Source organism: Pinus tabuliformis, chromosome 1_1 (assembly GCF_031772625.1).
Source record: "Pinus tabuliformis cultivar Carrire ecotype Pingquan chromosome 1_1, CPIR1, whole genome shotgun sequence".
NCBI classification, from domain to species: domain Eukaryota; kingdom Viridiplantae; phylum Streptophyta; class Pinopsida; order Pinales; family Pinaceae; genus Pinus; species Pinus tabuliformis.
In genome coordinates, this window is record NC_142297.1 from 267098982 (window position 1) to 267119281 (window position 20300).

Below are 20300 nucleotides of genomic sequence, written 5' to 3' on the forward strand. Positions count from 1 at the left end.
GTCAAATCCTTGCACGAAGGTGGGTCCCTTGTGCCACAAAGAAGGGGGTCTCATACACCAATTTGGTGTCTGGCTTGGTCATGACCTTAAAATTTGATAACAATAATAATAATAATGTATGCATCCTTGATTTGGATCACTTTTTAATCAATTTTTATCAATCCTTATTACATGATCATTAATGCCATAACTTTCCATGGAGGCCCATTTCCCATTTCCATGAAGTTTTTATATTAAACTTTCAAAATAACAATGAAGGAATTAATGAATATGTGGAAGTTTTATGTTATTCCCTAAAGCGCTCCATCCTATCTACCATTAAAATAGCTATGAAAAAGGGATTATGTTGAAATATGTGCTAAAAAATGCAACCCGATAAGTAAAATAATGTGCTTAAGAAAGTAAACCATCAGGATAATGAACATTCCTACTGACAATGGGGCTAATAGGTCTATTGGAAGTTGGGATATGCCTAGTAAAAGGGAAATATATAATAGTTAGCATAACATTGTTGACCTTGGGGAAGTTTTGATGACATTCAATCATCATTACTCCTATAAGTTAAAGCTAAATAAAATGAACTCCATACTTTGACTGTTAGGGAATAGCTTTAAATTTCTTATAAGAAGAATGTTTTGATATTTCAAATACACTAGAACATCATGGATTGTGAGAACCTTAGAAGTTGTTACACATTTCTTATATAATTAGAATATATTATAATTTTTTTGTAACAGAAGGGGAATTTCTACTATACTAACATTGATAGGGTACAAAATTTTAAGGTCATTCCTATGCTTTCCACATTGATTTATATACTTTTTTCTCTTCATTCATTATCATTTCATTATTTCTATGCACTGGTATCAAATTGGATTAATAATTAAATCAAACCTTGAATATTTTCAAAAACTAATCTCTTGTTTCAACACTGAGTTTTTGGCGATGACTTCATTACTGTCTCATGTGTCAAATGATACAGTGGTATAACCATTATCTTTGCATTATTTGAAATGACTAATTTATTGAACTCTTCCTTTCAATTACGACTGACATGATCATTGACCGAGGATGATCATTAGAGTCATTAAGGGGGTGGGGGTATAATGTGTAAGTATTTTCTGTCACCTTCCCCATATTTTTTGCAATTATTCGCGAGTTTTTACGTAAAATCGATTATGAATGCGAGAAACTAGAAAATTCAAGTTTAGTATTATGAAGAATTGTGGCCAATTTTGAACAACCAGAGTAAGTTGTAGCAGTAAGAATGGGGGGTCAATTTATTAGATATGAGATAAGCCACCTACGAGCCACATATGAGGCACAAAACATTTTGAAGCACGTAATATGGATCTATTATTTTAGAATGATTTAGGGGTTTGACAGAGAAATAATGTTGGAGTTAATGCAAAACTTGGATAATGGAATGAGGATGGTAAAATGTTTATAGGTTGAAGTGAATGAGGAGGCTATAGCTAAGGTCACAGGGTTGACGATGGAAGGAGAGAAGTGTTATGAACCACACACTTCACTACAAAACACAACTCTATTATTTTTAGATGAAGGAGATAAACTAGTGAAGAAGGGGAAGGGATACAATGCCAATTCGTTATTAGAACCATGGAAGGAGCTAGTAGAAATAATTCAAATATATATTACTTGTGATGGAAGATTCAACATGGTTTGAGGTGGCCACCTTAAGATAATGGCACATTTGAGACATAAGGTATCTCTAAACATTCCCTTCTTCTTGAAATCTATTTTGCATGACACTGCACTTAGAGTTGGAAAATCTAAATAACCTTTTTTAGTAGTAATCCATCATGGATTAGTTAATTTGTTAAGTTATAATGATTTTACGGAAAACCAAATATACTTAAGATAATTCCATCAGGGCAAATGGAGAACTTATGGATGAAAAAACTAACAATGAGGAAACTCTTCCAAAAGATGCCCCAGAGAATTCACAAATCTTTGTTTAGATTACTATCTCTTCACAAATCTTTGTTTTGATTATCATAGAGTTTCTTCTCAATCACTATCAGAGCTAATCTTACTAATTTATTTAGACATGTCCCTGCTTCCATTTAGGTAGAGGATCTTCTTCTTCTTATAAGAACTTTATTATTTTCATGGTTCTCCATTTTTTGTTGATGATGTTTATGTCGTTTGATTACAGTATGGTCTTCTTCATCATCACTAATTTCATCCTTTAGATATGGAATCTTAACTTTGTATTTTCCATATGTGTTTTTTATTTTTCTTACCAAACATACTTCGTTTATATCTTATTCATGGTTAAAGATGTTGCTTGCTTCATGACCTCTGCTCTCTTATTTAAAGCTTTGAGTGATACTTCTTATTCTAATGGTATCTCCTTCTTGGTCCTCATTTCACATTCCATGACAATCCCATGCAATTCATCTATTTTGAACTCATCAAGTTCCTTCATTTATTTAATATAAAATACCCTGACATAAATTCTTAATGGAATTGAAGTTAAAACCATGTTTACAATCACTAAATATTTAACTTGTTCACCAATTCCTATTCCTTTGATGGTGTTGACAATTTCACCCATATAAAGGAGATATGCTAGAAAATTTTATTTGTCTTTCATTTTTAGACTCTACAATTTTCTTACAATAGTTTGGAGATTTTCCTTCATAACCATGCCATTAAATTCATAGATATTTTGAATTTTGTCCCAAAAATATTTTGTTGATCTAAAATGCATCACTTTGACAAACACATATTCTTATAGATCAAATAGGATATCATTCATGGACTTTACATTATCTTCATTATCCCTCCTTCCATCTCTATCCATTGGTGGAGTTGTTGGAGATTTATAGCTAATCATATTTTATTTCTGAATATCAAACTCAAGAGCTCTTAGGTGTGTTCACATCCTTCTGCTCCAAAATGAACATTCTTGATTAGCCATGTGGACTTCTCAGCTATACCTTCTAATGTTTAGACTATTTCTGAAGGAACATGTTACCATACCAATTTTTGATCTCACACTTATGCTAAGTGGCGGGGTGAATTAGTATAAAATAAGTTTTAGTTATCTAAGGCTTCATGAACAATAAGAGAAAAATAACATATGAGATGTATCAACTGGATAACATGGAACAAAGATTACGTGGAAACCCTTTTTGAGAGAAAACTCTAAAAATATTTTTACAATTCTTTGTAGGCACCAACCTCGTGTACAAACCAATCCCTATAGGCGCCAATCTAATCCTACAAATATTTATAAACACCATTCTACTACAGACAATCATCCTCAATACTAAAAATACATGTAGGCATCAATCTTCTAGAGGTACCAATTCAGACTATTACAAATATTTGTAGGGACCAACCTGTTAGAGACACCAATCCCCACCACTTCAAATATTAGTATGCACCAATTACCAATGCCAGATACCAACTTAACAAGAGATACCAATCCCAATGCTTGAGTAAAAACCCTCATTAGAAGTCTTCCGTAGTGCATATAAATTCTTCAAAATATGATAGCATTCACATAACCTTCATTGAGCCTTCTTTCTACTTCTATATTCACTAGGACTACTTGTTACTTATTCCTTAATTGGGTCTACTCACTCTTTCTACCTTCATTTGTCTATCTAAAATTTGAGCTTCCAAATGTAATTTTTAGTAACTTCCTGTAAGCTTGTTTTCTTTCCCTCTTTTGGAGAATGAACTTATACAACATGCCACACATAAAATTTTGGAATATGACCTTAAAAATTTTACTTGAGGAACTTTTTAAAGTCTCCTTACATTTCTAAAATCTTCATAGTCTAAAATGTCTTGAAAAACTAGTTATAGAATAAATGACATGCTCATCTATTTGAAATCGATTTTAGACCATTCAAAAATCATCGGTTCCATACGAAATATATCCAAAATTATAGTGCGAAAAAGTAATAAATTTCCTTTATGTACTTCTATATTTCTCCTAAGATCTATGAAAAATTCATGGTTTGAAATGTATGATAAAACAAGTTACATAAAAATTCTAAGTTAACCTAGTTGAAACAAATTTCAAGATCACTCAAAATCACTCACTTCCACAGGGGATGTCTCTGAAAGTATAGTGAACCAAAATATGAAAAATTTATCTGAGGTATTTCTATGTGTTTCCAGAATTCTTTAAAACTAATCATGCTTACCTATTTGAAACAAATTTTAGGACTATTAAAAACCTTAATTTGTATAGAGAATATACCCAAAAGTACAGTGAAGTAATGCCTAAAATTTTGATGAAAAGTGTCCAAAGATCTCACCTACATCTTGTCAAAAATGCACAATACATAATGTCATGAAATATTATAGCAAAAATTCCAAGATGACTTGTTTGAAGCAAATTTTAGGACTAATAAAAAATGCTTACTTCCATAAAATATGTATTTAAAAGTACAGTCAAGTAAGATTTGAAACTTTTACTTGAAGCTCTCCTTAATCTCCCCTCAATATGCTCAAAATTTTGCCGTTTGAATTAACCCACCAAAATCTAAAATAAAAATTTCAACATGACTTATTCACTCGACAAATTGCTTTGTTGGTCTCACACTTTCCTTTAAATGCTTTCTCATTTTATATGTTATCATAACCATTAATAAAAAGCCACCCTATCCTAACGAACTTTGAACATTTACCCCCTTAAGGATGTCTTAGCATAACATCCTAACTATACAAATTCTTTTGGTTTAAAATATTATAATTAAAAGTCTTCTCATTTAAAATATTATAATTTAAAGAGTGAGATAAAGGGAATGAACTCCCTTGGTAAAATTCAGAAGACCTATTTTGGGGTTTGCAAAGATGATCGTTGAGAGAAAATCCCCCAGCATCAAGTATGGTCTTATTATTTAAGAGTTAGATTTACTTTGGTGGAGGGATATTTTCTAATAAACTAGATTCCTATATTGACATCATGTTTATAATTTTTCTTAACTAATTGATTATATTATCGAGGTAGATTCTCTAATTAATTGAGAGGGTGCTTATAGCTAAATCATTTATCTACTTATATCTATAAGTAGATTATCAGATTAAATAAATATTTGAAAGAGTGTTTATTAATTTCCAATTAAACTTAAGTCGTAGTGCAAGGTCTAATATTATTGGCCATTGAAAATCTGCAGGTACATTCAGATAACATTCACTCAGCGGAGAACATTGTCAGATTTTTGCTCCACTATTTATGGAAGGAAATAATATACATTAGAATGGTATAGAAAACAATCTATTATTGTGATGAACAGGTATGAACCAGTAGAAAATTTTTGATGTGGATAGTAGACATTCACCGAAAGGGATAAAATATAACTATTCTCGTTCCTTTTGGGTAGTAGACATTGTTGATAAATGCTTTTAACAGTGAAAAAGCATCAAACTGTACGTTGTAGTTTAAACTAAGGTACATCGATATCCATATCATCTCATGCGTACATTATAATATTGATCTAACTAAATAATAGCTATATTTATTATGTTACGTTGGTAGATTTAGTAGCTAATACATTATGTTCCGTAGCACAGCATAACCACGAACCTATATATATTTACATGAATATACGACCATATCCAAAGATATATTCTCAGTTCAAATTTGGATATTTTCTCTCGAAGAATAAGAGGATTAAAGCTTATTTTCTCTTTTTTTTCTTCTTATTTATCAAAATTATATAAAAAAAAATTCCATCGTTAGATTTAATGTTGATTAAATACATGTGATCCGAATCCTTTTAAATAATGATTAATAATTAATATATAAGTTTTTTAATTAGCAAAACTAGATAGAATATGTCATTGAAATAAATGACGACACTATTATATATAAAGGGGTTTTAAGACAATATTTAAGATAATTTCTTGAGACAAAAATGAAATTGAAAATTGTCTTAAATATTGGCTTTAAGAGGGTGTCTCAAATTATTGTCTTAAAAGATTGTCTCTATAAAGACAATATCGAACACAAGTATTATTGTCTCTTGAGAGACAATTCATTTTTGTCTTTCGAGAGACAATAATACTTGTGTTCTATATTGTTTTTATAGAGACAATTTTTTAAGACAATAATTTGAGACACCCTATTAAAGACAATATTTAATACAATTTCCAATTTCTTTTTTGACACAAGTTAAGGCAATTTACTTTCAAGAGACAATAGCTATGATTAAAGATATATTGTCTCTATAGAGACAGTATGTCTTAAATCCCAATTATTGTCTTTATAGAGACAATATGTCTTTAATCCCCATTATTGTCTCTTTAGAGACAATAAAAAAGTCTATTTAGAAACAAAATATAGAATATGAATCTTTTTGTTTCTTCACTGATTAATTCATGTTAGGACATGATGGAATCAAACCACCAACCTCCTCCTTGCAAAATAGTTTCTCTTCCATTGAGCTAGCACCCTTTAAAAAAATGTGTTGAATGAATTTAACTCAAAGAAAACGATTTGAGTTGAATAAATCTATCTTCAAATGCAAGATTAAAACTACATCCCAAACCTTTTTCAGAATCAAACATTTAAAAATCCGATGGAAGAGTCTGAAATGAAAATACCATCAAAGGTGATTATTCTTCTTCTAAGTGGTCAAGATCACAACCTTCAAAACTTAATGGTCTATTGTTTCTCACATTTGATAGTCAGATGGATGGTAGATAGATATCAGGTCTCAAATTTAGCTCAAATGAGTGACCTGACTTTTGGAGGTTAGTGTTTCAACGGTGTCAAATCTTATCCAAATTGTATGTGCTAACATGGATCTATAATATCTAAGCTTGACCATCCAGTTGTCACTATTAGTTTTTGTTCTAAAGTTTTGAAAATGCATATTCCAATACCTATACATATTTTAGAGATGTACATGAGGAAGGGGTGAGCGGGTTATCTTAAACCCCAACTGTGAACATAATTATGCTCAAGGGTTAGGCATATCCACAAAAAAACAAAGTTGAAGCACTGGCCCTCTATCAAGTTTTTCTTATCCTTGAAGCAAAAGTTTTCTTATCACATTTTTTATTTTTTATTTTTTTGTCTTGATAAATGATTCAACGATTTCTTTCTTTAGGCATGGCAAGGGGCTAAGACAAAAGTTTCCCTTGTCACTGTTGCTCTTCCTCACTATGGCTAAAGGTTTGAGTAGGCCTTTATTGGAGGCAAAGAGAAAAAAATAATTCAAGGGTGTTAAGATTGGGGGTTCCTTATAATTATAATAAAAATCGAGATTGCCAACTCCCTCTAATTGATCAGTTGTTCGTAGTCTACCATGAAAAAAAAGTCAAGTGAAAGTGTTAGAGCCTGGATCTACCTCAAGCTAAAGGAAGGCAGGTCTAGGGTAACATCAAACCATGCTTAACCTGGTAGCTAGGTCGGGAGAGGGCTCTCTCCATGTCAATCTCAATTAGGATATTGGCAATTAGGGCTTGAGATGACTGAATTTAATGTAGATTTTAGGCTAAGTATAGTAGCTTTAGGGTTTTTGGTTGATTTTAGATGGTTGGTTGCTGGATCAAATGGAGCAGGTAGCTTAGGTCCAGGAAATCAAATCAGGGATGTAGACATGTTCTGTGGGGCGAGGTACACAAGGGTTTATGTACTAGAAATGGGATGAGATGGTAGATTTAAGACTGTTGAGGAGTTGAGGAGGGCATGCAGAAACCATGAATCCTCTTCAAACTGTTGAAAACATAGAAAACCAAATGCATTCCCAAGACAAAGCAGTGTAACTTAGTGTATTTTTCCTATTCACCTTGATTCATTTAGTTTAGAAGAGAAAGAGAGATTTGGATACATATAAAACATAAGAAAAACTCATTACAAAGAAGAAACAATACATAAACTCAATGTCATAAGAATCCCACAAAAATAGCTGCAAAACCTGGTTTTATTCCTTGCCAAACTGTTGATACAAGTATACAATGAGTGCACCACTTCCAAAAGAGTCCAACCTTTTCAAATGATTGAGAAAAGACATCATATAGACCTCAAAACCATCTAAGCTATCCATCAGGGGTCGAATCCATGAGTCAAGGAACTGTTTCAACAACATCTAAACTAGGAACAAGAAAATAGGTAGTGGAACAGCTTGCCTCTAAAACTAAGCAAATTGATACATTCAGCTTAAAATCACCTTTTCTTTGATGTATCTACCCCATCAAGTGTTTTACATCAACATTTACATCATATTACATCATTTACTATGCAAAATTTACCAAGAAAAGAAGAAAAAGTCAACTGCTGAAGAGACTAGGCGAAATTTGACTTTTAGACAAAATTGACAAAATTTGCCTGATGCACAGTGCCACTTCAAGGCTACTTTTGGAGAGCCCTACCTGTCTAGTTTTTGGAACACTTTGAATTTTCTGATTTGGAGGTCATTTTCCCCCTCAAAAGTGGATTCTCCCAAGGCTAGTTCCTGTGTGTCCAAAAAGTGGCAGAGAGGGCATTTTTTGGGTGTTTATTGCCCTTTTGGTGGCCCAGATCTTCTCCAAAATTGATGAAACTTTCTAGGTTTGCTTATTTTTTGATGCTAAATCCAAATCTATAAGCCATTTGTCAAGAGGATGCACCAATTCAATGCGCAGCGCCACAGCCTGAATTTCCTGTGTTGCCTAATTTAAAAATTGGAAAATGACAAAATTGTTTCAAAATTTGCCCAATTTTGGCTCAAAGCTGCATCATGGGTTACTTTGTTGGGCTAAAGTAACATCAGCCAAAATGTTGAGCTTTTCATCCTTCTTTTTTCCTTTTAAGGCCCTCCTTAATCTTGCCTTAAGGTGCTTGATCCTCTTGATGCATATTCTATTCCTGGTCAAATAATGGTGGGCCATATGCCTTAGCATCTTGTTGTCTCTATTTGTTTTCTTTAGAAGCCCCTCACGGTGAATGTTAACTCTTTCAAGCCATATTTCTCTATCATGCTCCACTTCTTGTTCAATAGGAGTCAAGGGAACCGGATGCTCTTTGTTGCTTTGCCTTTGAAATTTTAGCATCTCTAACTCCATTTGGCTTTGTTTACCCTCTAACTGCTTATTCTCATGCTCTAGGTAATTGATAATATATCTAGCTCTAGCCAACTTATCATTTGACATGTGAATATGAGCCTCTTTCTCTTTCAAAAGCATGCTTTGATCTAATGATAGGCTTTCAACATCAATTACCTGAGTGTGATGAGGTGGCACATCATCATCATGCTCCTCAAGCTAAAACTCCCTCTCAACATCATCATCAAGCTTTCCTCCTGGGACCTTTCCTTTCCCTTTATCTACCTGCTACAAATTCCTTTCCCTAGCGCTGTCACTTAGGGTGTCCTCCTCAAAATCAGGGTCACTGTCTCTTTCCATGCTTGTCTCTATGGGATGATGTGGTGATGATATGGTGAATGGTGGATAATAGATGGGGGAAAAAGATGAGTATGAAGAGATTTGTGAAAGGAACAATAGTGATGAGGTGAGGTAGGGGAGTGAGAGGGATGGATAGAGGACCTAGGGTTTTGATGTATGAGCTTAGGGTTTCATAAAGGGATTAGTTTCTTAGGGAAAATGGGATCAAGGGGTAGATTTAGGGCAAATGATAATGGGAAAATGAAGACAAGTGACAAGAGCTAGAAATGGTGAGAAATTTGGTAGGAGACAACTAGGGTTTTGAGTTTTAATATGCTAAAACCACAATTATAGCATAAAAACCCTATGTGAGATCAAAAGTGAGGTTACTTACTTGATTGGAAGAGAAATGCAGCAATGATGGTGATTAGAGGTGAAGTTTGAGGGTTTTGAAGTGTTACTAGCCAATGTGTAGCGCCTTCTCACCAATGTGCAACGCCTCTCTGATGCGCAGCGCCAGTGTAAATTAACACAGGAGAAAACTACCTGATGCGCAGTGCCAAGCTCCCAATGCGCAACGCCATTTTGCAGACCCGTTTTGGAGGCCTTCCCGGTGTCCAAATTGGGTGTGCAATAGCTCGTTGGAAATATTGTCAAGTCTACTTTCCAAAACATCTTGAATTTTTCAATTTGGAGCTCATTTTCTCTAACAAAAGTCAAATCTCCCAAGACTAGTCAAAATGTGCAGAATGAGATTGCCTGAATGCAGAGTGATGTTGCAGTCAACTTTTGAAGGTCTTCCTCAACTCCAAATTAAGCTCATGATATCTCATTGGAAAGCTCTCTTTGTCTAGATATCATTTAAATAATCGATAAAGTCATTTGAACATCCCAGCTAGGTGAAATCGTGATTTTCCAATGGTCACTCTAGAAGTGCATCAATACTCTTGAGGCCAATGATGTTTTCGACATTTCTCCCACACCATGAAACCTATGTAAAAACTGAAAAAGGTTTTTATTCTTGGGTTAATGATGGACAAAAATCTCTGTCACTTTTGTCAAATTCATCTTCTCTTTCTCAAAAACAACATTTGAATAAAACCTATCCCGATGTGTGGAACAGGGGATTTGTGGAAATGAAGGGAAACGAAGGGGATAAGGGACTTCTAAATTCTTGAGAAAATTTTAGGAAGTACGGGGGGATGTTAGGAATTAGGGGAAAGTGGAATTTCAAATACTGAGTGAGGGGAAGGGGTCCAAAAGGTCAAAACACAAACCTAGCCTAGAAAATTATCAAATTGTAGCAATAAACTAGGGTTTGTGGGAAAATGATGAATTTGAGGGATATGTGTGATGGGAAGCATTTAAGAAGGTATATTAAGGATAAGGGAAGGTGTATGAGCATAAGGATACAAGTTTTGTTGATGATTTGACCATCCAAGAAAAATTACCTTCAAAACCTTAGGAGAGGGAAATGAGGCTTACCCAAGTACAACTGAAGCACGAACAAGGTGTAAAATGACCCATTGGAACCTGAAATGATGATGAAAACTCTTTGAATGATGGTACACTAATCTGAATGGTGACATGGACCAATACTTGGAAGACTTTGGAAGGAGTGAAAACAACCCTAGACCTAATACCTAGTAACCAAATTTTACTTGAAGACTCATTGAAATGACAAAATTTGACTTTGACACCCTGAGACCACTTTGTAAGAGCATATTTGATCACTAATGGAAGGCTTCAAAGGCTGACACTAACAGAAAGAATCATACAAGCTTTTAAGAATATAAATATCAAAACCTTTATACTGAAATGAAGGAAAACCCCATATTGCCAACTCCCTCTACTTGACCAACTGTCACCAATCTACTATGCCAAAAAGGTCAGGTGAAAAAATCATACAAGCCTTTTAAGGGAAACACTAAATAAGGGAATTGTGGAAATTAAAGTGGCTTGCACAATAATAATCAACGACCAATGCACATTGCATATAAGGTTGTTTGGATGAATATTTAAAATTGTGCACAGAAATGGAATTAGATGCCACTATTTCTCATGAGGCCATATGTAATTCAAAAACCATTGTAGCTTTCAATGAAGGTGATTTGATGCTATGGAAAGAATAGGTATCATTCCCACTCTTACCACTTACTCTGCACTCATACGTATGAAAACATAAACAAAATTAAAGAACAAAAACAAGAGAATTTTGATTCTCAATCAATGAGTTGAACTCTCATTGGAATCTCATATATTCATAGGAGCAATAAATACAATATTATATAGTCAAAATATTTCTAATTTGATTATCCATTATCTGTCTAATATACTGCCCCTAATAATTTTCTGAATGATAACTAACTACATCTATTAATTTGTTGCCCTAATTCTAATAACTTAGAACACAAAATTTGTTGGCTAATTTGTCAACAATTACATAACTTAGTTTTAGCATTATCGTCAACATGGTGAAGGAGCAGGGTTTGCAAATGAAACCGTAACCCCCATTTTCCGACGCACATGTTTTTCTTTTGTTTTTGGTGTTAAGATCCTTCTCCCAATGGTCAACGACCATCGATAATTTGGTAATAAACTGCAGTTATTTCCTTCAATCATGGAAACTATCTTCAGTTAATTAATTTTTTGTTGGGAGTTTCTGGAGTGGTCCATTACTCCCTCTGCAGTTCTCTACCATGATCTTTGGAACACTTGACACATAGCCAACACAAGCTTGATGGAAGCTTGGCTATAAATACATCTGTTTGGTCCCCAAGTTCACTAACTCAATCCCCTTCAGTTTTACACCATCAAGCTAGAGTGAGTAGAGCTTGGAAGTGCCACACGTATGAGAGATTTGTGTAGCATTTTTCTGGCCAGCAAATTCCCTATCAATTGGAATTCTTATCGTTTGAATACGCTCTTGAAGCGATTCTACCTGGTTCCACGCGTTTTAATATATTAGCCCTCGCGATTCTACCTGGTTTCGCGATCATATTCTCTTTCACGTTTCACTACATATATTAGCCCTCGGCCTTTAGTATTTCCCCGTCTCTTACCTTCATGTGATTGGGTACGCTCCTCCCATTGTTTTTACTGTGGAATTACCCATTTTGACTCAGTAATTGAAGCAAATATTCTTGTCAAAGAGGAGACATCCCAAGTGCAGTAACATTGGAGAAATCAAGACTCTGCATAATGCACAACTTAGAGCAGAGGTTGAATTGATTCGGCAAGTCTAGGATCGGAGTGTGAGCAACATCAATGGCCGGAGGTATGATTTTTTGGGCATTAAAATTTATGATTCTTTTAAGTGTTAATTCCGCATTATAGAATCATTATTATGCTAACATTTGGTATCAGAGCATTTTTTATCTCTGCCTTGGTGTTTATAGACATGCTCTATTTAGCTAAATGCCATATTTTGAGAATTTTCTGAATTAAGGCATTTATTTGGAAATATGTCTAATTTTTCTCAATTTTTATGCTTATAATATTTATTTGGTTTAATTATATGAAATTTGGATAATTGTTGTGCAAAATTTATTAACTATGCTCGTATTTAATTTGCATGAATTGATTATTTATGCTCTAATTAAAACATGCTATTTTGGATGAGTATATGAGACCCATCGTTGAATGTTATGAATGAATATTATAGTTTTATTTATGCAAACTATCATTATTCTCATATCAAGCTAATTTTTATGCATAAAAGAAATTAAAAAAAAAATGTCTAGTGATCCATATAATTTTTAATTGATTAGAGAATAGCCACAACATCTCTAATTAAAAAAGTATTATATATTATGATTGATTAGGATCACATAAAGAATATTTATACATTAATTGTAATTACTTATACTAAATATAATAAATTTTATCCCACAAGAATTTTTATTATATTTATATAATTAATTAGTATAAAATATCAAATTATTCATAACTTACGCACAAGAATTATGAATTTGTAGTTTTATGATAAAGTTCAAATCTAAGATAGAATTTATATCAAACTATAATCACAATATACCCTTTCGAATTATGGATTAAGTGAATAATTTGATAAATTCTATTATAAAGAATAATTGAATCTGCTTGAATTGAAAATTTAGTCCGCAGACAATTTTTATGTCATTATATTCAATTTTAAACATGGTTTACATTGGTAAAGCATGAAATTTTATTTTTTAGGCCTCAAATTTAACATAAGCATGTGATCATTAATTTTATGCAGTTGTACAACCTGCAAATTTCTCTAAAATTCATTGTCATATCCCTAAACTTAAGGGAGATAATTATAAGGTCTGGAAGGAGAGAGCTCTCCTTCATTTGGGGTGGATGGACATAGACTATGCTATTAGGAAATATGAACCACCGACACTCACTAATACTAGCACTGCAGCAGACATCACGCTTTATGAACGATGGGAACGATCTAATCGCCTAAGCATGATGCTCATTCAGACTAAAATTTCAGCTGGTATTCATCGTTCCGTTGATCAACATGAAAAGGTCCAAGAATTGTTGAAATCCATTGATGATCAATTTGTCACTTCAAACAAGGCACTATCAAGCACCCTAATCATGAAGTTCTCATCCATAAGGCTCACCAGTGTGAAATGTGTAGGCGAGCACATCATGCAAATGAGGGACACTGTGGCTCAATTGAAGAAACTCGAGGTTGAAATATCAGAGTCCTTCCTGGTGCACTACATCCTGAACACCCTTCCACACCAATATGGACCCTTCAAAATCTCATACAACACACATAAGGATGAATAGTCAATTAATGAACTCATGACAATGTGTGTTCAAGAGGAAGGGAGACTGGTGATGGAACTAGGAGAAAGTGCAATGCTGGCAACGTGTGGAAAGGGCAAATATCAAGCCAATCAAAAAGGGAAAGGTAAAGTACCTCCCGAAGTCGATATCAAGAAGGATTCCAAGTGTTTCTTCTGTAAACAGAAGGGAGATATGAAGAAGGAATGCACCAACTTTCAGAAATGGCTTGCGGACCAAGGTAATCCAATCTCGTTTGTTTGTTATGAATCTAATATGGTTAATGTCAATATTAACACCTGGTGGATTGGTTCTGGATCAAAAATTCACATTTCAAATTCCTTGCAGGGTTTGCAAAACCTAAGGAAGCCAGTGGGAAGTGAGCAAAGCATCTTATCAGGAAACAAGATGGGCTCGCATGTGGAAGCTATAGGAACATGCTATTTAACTTTAAGTAGTGGCTTTGTTTTAGAATTAGAAAAGACCTTTTATGTTCCAAGTTTTTCTAGAAACTTGATTTCAGTTTCAAGGCTTGTACCTTTTGGATATTCCTTTAACTTTTCAGAAACATCCTTCAGTTTATTTTATAAATCTGATTGTGTTGGGAATGGTATTTTGTCTAATGGTCTTTACTGCATTAATTTACAAAACAATGTCACTTATGATTCAATGCATGTTCACACTGGCACTAAAAGATGTGTTATTAATGAAGATTCCTCTAAATTATGGCACCGAAGATTAGGTCATATCTCCATAGAAAGAATTAAAAAATTAGTAAATGACGGGATACTTAATACTCTAGATTTTAATATTTTGAGACTTGTGTGGACTGCATAAAGGGAAAGTAGACCAACAAGTCAAAGAAAGGTGTCAATAGGAGTTCATACATATTAGAGATCATACATATTGATATATGTAGTCCAGACATGGACTCACATGGTCAAAGATACTTCATCTCTTTTATAGATGATTACTCACGATATATGTATCTCTACATGCTTCATAAAAAGAACGAAGCATTAGATTCCTTTAAGATCTTTAAGGCTAAAGTAGAGAAGCAATGCAGAAAGCAAATTAAGATTATGAGATCAGATAGATGTGGAGAATATTACAGTAGATATACAAAAGATAGATAAGCACCTAGGCCATTTTCAAAATTTCTTCAAGAGCATGGGATTGTTGCCTAATACACCATGCCTGGTTCACCCGACCAAAATGGTGTAGCAGAAAGAAGAAACTGAACATTATTGGACATGGTGTGGAGTATGCTTAGCAGCTCCAATATTCCTAAATCCTTGTGGACCGAAGCACTTAAGACGACAGTGTATACATTAAACCGAGTTCCAACCAAGGATATTCTTAAAATTCCATTTGAACTATGGAAAGGTTGGAAACCATGTTTGCGACATATGCACGTTTGGGGATTCTTGTTTGAAGTAAGAATATATATCAATAACTCGAGATGGATCTCGCATTTAATTTAATTTCTAGTCACAATCCCACCCTGCAGCTAGAATCTCAAGTCTGGTGCATACATGCAGCCCTTATTCTTGGCTAATCTATGAGGATTTTTGTTTTGAAGAAAGTTTACATTCTCACTTCATCACTATCTTAGTATTTTGTTGCAGTCCTGAATATAGAAGAATCAATGTAGATTCTGATGTTTATTTAGGAACACAGAGTCATTCTAACATCAAACAATTCAGTTAACATTCTAAATACTACAAAGTACTCTCTCCCACTACATATATTAGATTTAGTCCTTCGATTATCGAGTAATAATAGACATAGAGTTTATTCAGAATTTCTCCAATTATTTGTACAATTATAGTTTTGTTTATAAAATGCCACGGAGTAGATCAACTCCAGCAGTTACAACATACACATAGATTGTGTGTAATGTTGTACCTATTTAAATAATTATATTTTTATAATTCTTCTCTTATTGACTCTGTTATTTCGTGCTAGCAGAATTTCCTTGAATTACATTCATCTTCCAAACCGAAGTCAGGACGTCTACTGTTAAGCCTGCTTCACCAATTCTTTATACAATAAAATTACATTTTTTATACAGGAACTTACAAAAATATGTACATGCACAAATAAACTTACATTATTTATACAGTAACTTACAATACATTTTTATATGCATGAAATGAACAAATCTTATCACAATGGATATTAAAAAAATAGAAAATAATTCATCATAAATATTAAATAGGTACTTATCAGCGCTTATCTTTGTCTTTATTCTCGTGCCACAAAATCACAAGGATAGGAGTGACAACCAATTCATTTCTCCCCCGAGCCAGTTTCATCTCTAGATAGTTAGTTGATGAGTGATCATAACATGTCCAATTTTAGGGCTAATCTTAGCACATAGATCTCATTTTGGATTGCACTGCCCAACTAGCTCAAGAATCCATACTTGATAGGGTCATGCTTCTTACAACAATGTCTTCAAGGTTGCCTCAAGTTTTCTTCCCTCTCCCCTCTTGGCTTCCTTATCTCAACTGAGATTATTTATCTCGAGGGAGAGGAATAAATGCCTTGTGACTATATTATAGCTTCCTGAAAGAAGAAATTCTCTTTTAACACCATTCCCATTTATTATTGTCCATGACTTATAATATTTACAAAATTAAATTCAATGCCATTTACCTAAGACTTCATCTGGACTACAATTTACCCAATCATTTATGGTAAAACAAAACATTTATGGTTTTTACCGAGAGGGGTTACATACCACCACAACTTGTGTTCATTAACCGTGAGTCACATCAAAGCATTTGGGAGTGTAAATTCCCATCACTCGTTGTGAAAGTAGATTTTCATCTCTCTTGCTAAAAAGGATACATGGAAATTTTGGGATAAAAACGAATACCGCGAAAGTTGTACAGCGTTGTGACTTTGAATCTCAAAACCTTTTTATAAAGAAGGATACTTCGAAATACGACATGCAAGTTTGCAAATTCATAATGGAAAAAAAGTGTTGTCTAACACAGCTAATATTTCTTCAACAGGGTGAAAAGATAATGCATACACCAAACAATAGAAATCTAAGACCATATCCTCATTACTTAGATGCAATGGAACAATTTCTATTAGTTACCACGCAATCACACAGAAAATACAGAGCATGTTATATTTACAGTAAGATATTTTTTAAATTAAGAAAGCATTTAAAATCCTGCAATTATGCGGATACTCGATTCCCTTCCAGAATTAGCAACTTAAGTTGCTAGACAAAGTCTTCAAATGGGTTTTCCCGAATCAACAAATGAAGTTGCTAGACGAAATCTTCAAATGGGTTTTCGAGGTTTGTAGAAGCTAACATTGGTGGATTGAAGAGTATTCGCTACCTAAAACATAACCTTATGGGTAGGAATGCATACTTATGGTACCTTTTCATTTGGTGACATTTGATACAACCTCTCTTCGCAACTGTCGATGAACTACTACAGCATTTTGTAGCGGAACAACTGAGCACCCGGCATGTAATTCCCTCCAGCTGGCGAGTCACCCGGGTGCGCCCACCCACCAACCGAAGTAGTGAACGCGTGAGTTAGAAAGGGGACCCAGGGCGAGACATAAAATGTGGACGAGTTGGTTACCTCACTTATACGCGGGTGAGTTGGATACCTGCACTGTGGGCCGACCGGGCGATGTTGGCAAATAGGCGAGTTGAGGTGGGGCAGTCCCATGTGATGGGTGGGCCGACCTCCACTTCGGCCGAGTTTTGCAAATGGGTGAGTTGGTTGGAGGTTGAAACAGAGGGTCGGCCGGGTGGCACAACCCCCGCTACCCACCATATATATTGGAGGGCGAGACTTGGCGAAATCATCACATTCGATCACCGCTCATCATACGAAGTGTGACAGATGTGAGGTAGCTGCAGCGGTTAAGGCACAGAGCTGCAGGTTGATGCACTCGCTGGTCAGGCAGGTAGGCACAAGCTCGGCACATGGTTGGGGAACGGGTAGTGTGGGTGGAGGGTGAATGAAAGTGCCTACCCATCGTTCGGAGGTAAAAACGGGTGGAGGGTGCGTGTGGGTGCCTGCCCATCGGTTGTGTGTGTGGATGGAGGGCTGCATGAAGGTGCCTGCCCACCAATTGACATGAGCTTGGTGGAGGAGTCTTGGGTGAAGGTTGCATGAGGGCATGCTCACCCGACTTGGGCAAGAGACTTGTGGGTTGACCGGTGAAGTGTGGGGGTGTGACCACCGTTCAAGGTGTTATCACTCAAGAAACAATTTCTAAATTCTGAACATCGATTTTATTGCAAAGGTTTAGTGTTAGTCCTGGTCTAGTTTTTTCATGGTTGCTTTAGTGTCTAAGTTCTAGAAAAGAGTCTTGTTGGTATGGTTAAAGAAGGTTAACACTCCATTCTCGCCCATCACTGGTCCCACAACACACATAAGTTCCATATGTCAATCTTGTTTCAAAGTTCTTATGCGCTACGAAACTGTCTAGGAGTTTTCATAGCACAAAACCCAGTCTAGGTGTTTTCGTAGCGCAAAACCTAGAATTTGCACTGGCTGCGCTACGAAATCGGGGATTCGTGCAGATCCATAGCAAATCTCATCCAACTGTCAAATCTATCAAAATATTTTATTTTTACATCATCAGTTGTCAGCCCATACACTTTGCCTATCACATTCAACCACTTATTCTCATCATTAGGGTCGTTAGGTGTCTTGGTACGCACAGGTTGCAAGTTTCGAAAAGAAGCCGAGTTTCACAGTTATGATTATGTTTGAGTTCATGTGTGAGGAGCAAATTGGCAGGTGTTCAATTAGATTCTTTGAAAATAAAGCGAGGCAACTTATCCATTTCAAGCGAGCCAATGTTTGAGATTAAGACGGTGCAAGCTTCTTTAATTGTCACTTTGCAGGAATTCCATGGAGGAGTCTACAGAAAGGAAAGATCATAGCTCAAGCAGGTGTCTGAGGAACAAACCTAAAGGCTTAGATATTATCCTAAATAACAATGAAGTTGAACGAGCCTTCAAACAGGTTGGCTGTTGGAGATTTTGTGAGAAACTTCAAGGAGGCCATATGCAAGTCACCAGGGAATTCACTTTGAATTTCATAGGATTGAATTCCAAAGTTGGGGTGCTCGAATTACCCATCTCTCCAGAGGTTATATCTGTAGTCACTGAAATTCCAAGGGGACAGGAGAGGTGGTTTAAAAATTTCAAGTTTGATATGACTCCATGCAAGGAATTTTTGAAGCCAGAGTTCATTGATTCAGATTTAAACAAATCAGTGCCCAGGAGTTTTGTCAAAGATTCATATGCCAATTTACTTACATGCATACAAAGATACTTCACCTATGAAGGGAGGTATCATAAGGTGTATTCTTATCACTTCAAGCTTCTGCTTCATTTCACTGGAAAGATATCTCTTGATTTACCTTTCTATTTGTTTCGTAGCTTGGGCAAAATGTGTGACAAGGTTCAGTTGAAGAAAGAAGCCTGTGAGACCTCGTTGTTTCATCACGGCTTAGTCAAGTTAATCGTTTTGCATGAGCTCCAGAAAATAGATAGGGAGTGGTCCATGTTCATGTTTATGTCTGGCTTCAAGGACGAAACTAGTCTTAGTCCTCAGGCTACAAATATTTCTCCACCAACAGTTAGTCATCGTGCAGAAACAAGATCCAGGAGATTCGTGAAGCTGAAAGCTAGGAAGCGGGTAAAGGAGTCCACAAGACCACTAGTAATCCAAGATACACCCCAACTGGCACAAAAAGGGAAAGGTCAGGTCAAAGAAGGGGTACAAGAACAATCCACAGGGGAAACAGTCCGAAGAAGAGTAACCAGGAGCCAGTTAGCTAAAGAGAAGGGCAAGACAGTGGTTACTGAGGCAACCCCGGTTTCAAAAGGAAGTCTGAATTCTTTGACATTGACATTGACATTGAAGAATCTCCTCTGGTTCGAGCAGACTTGATAGAAATAGGTAAAGGAAAAACCAAAAGGGCCAAAACCTCTAAAAAGCTCGAATTTGATGATCAGGTCTCTGAATTTGTTTTTAAGCCAAGAAGACCTAGGACAAGGCGTTCAAGAGAGATACAGGAGGTGCTGCCAGAAGCAAGCGAAACAGGGGAGGTAACAAAATCTCATGAAAGACCTATGGATTCATCAGAAACATCATCGCAGTTGC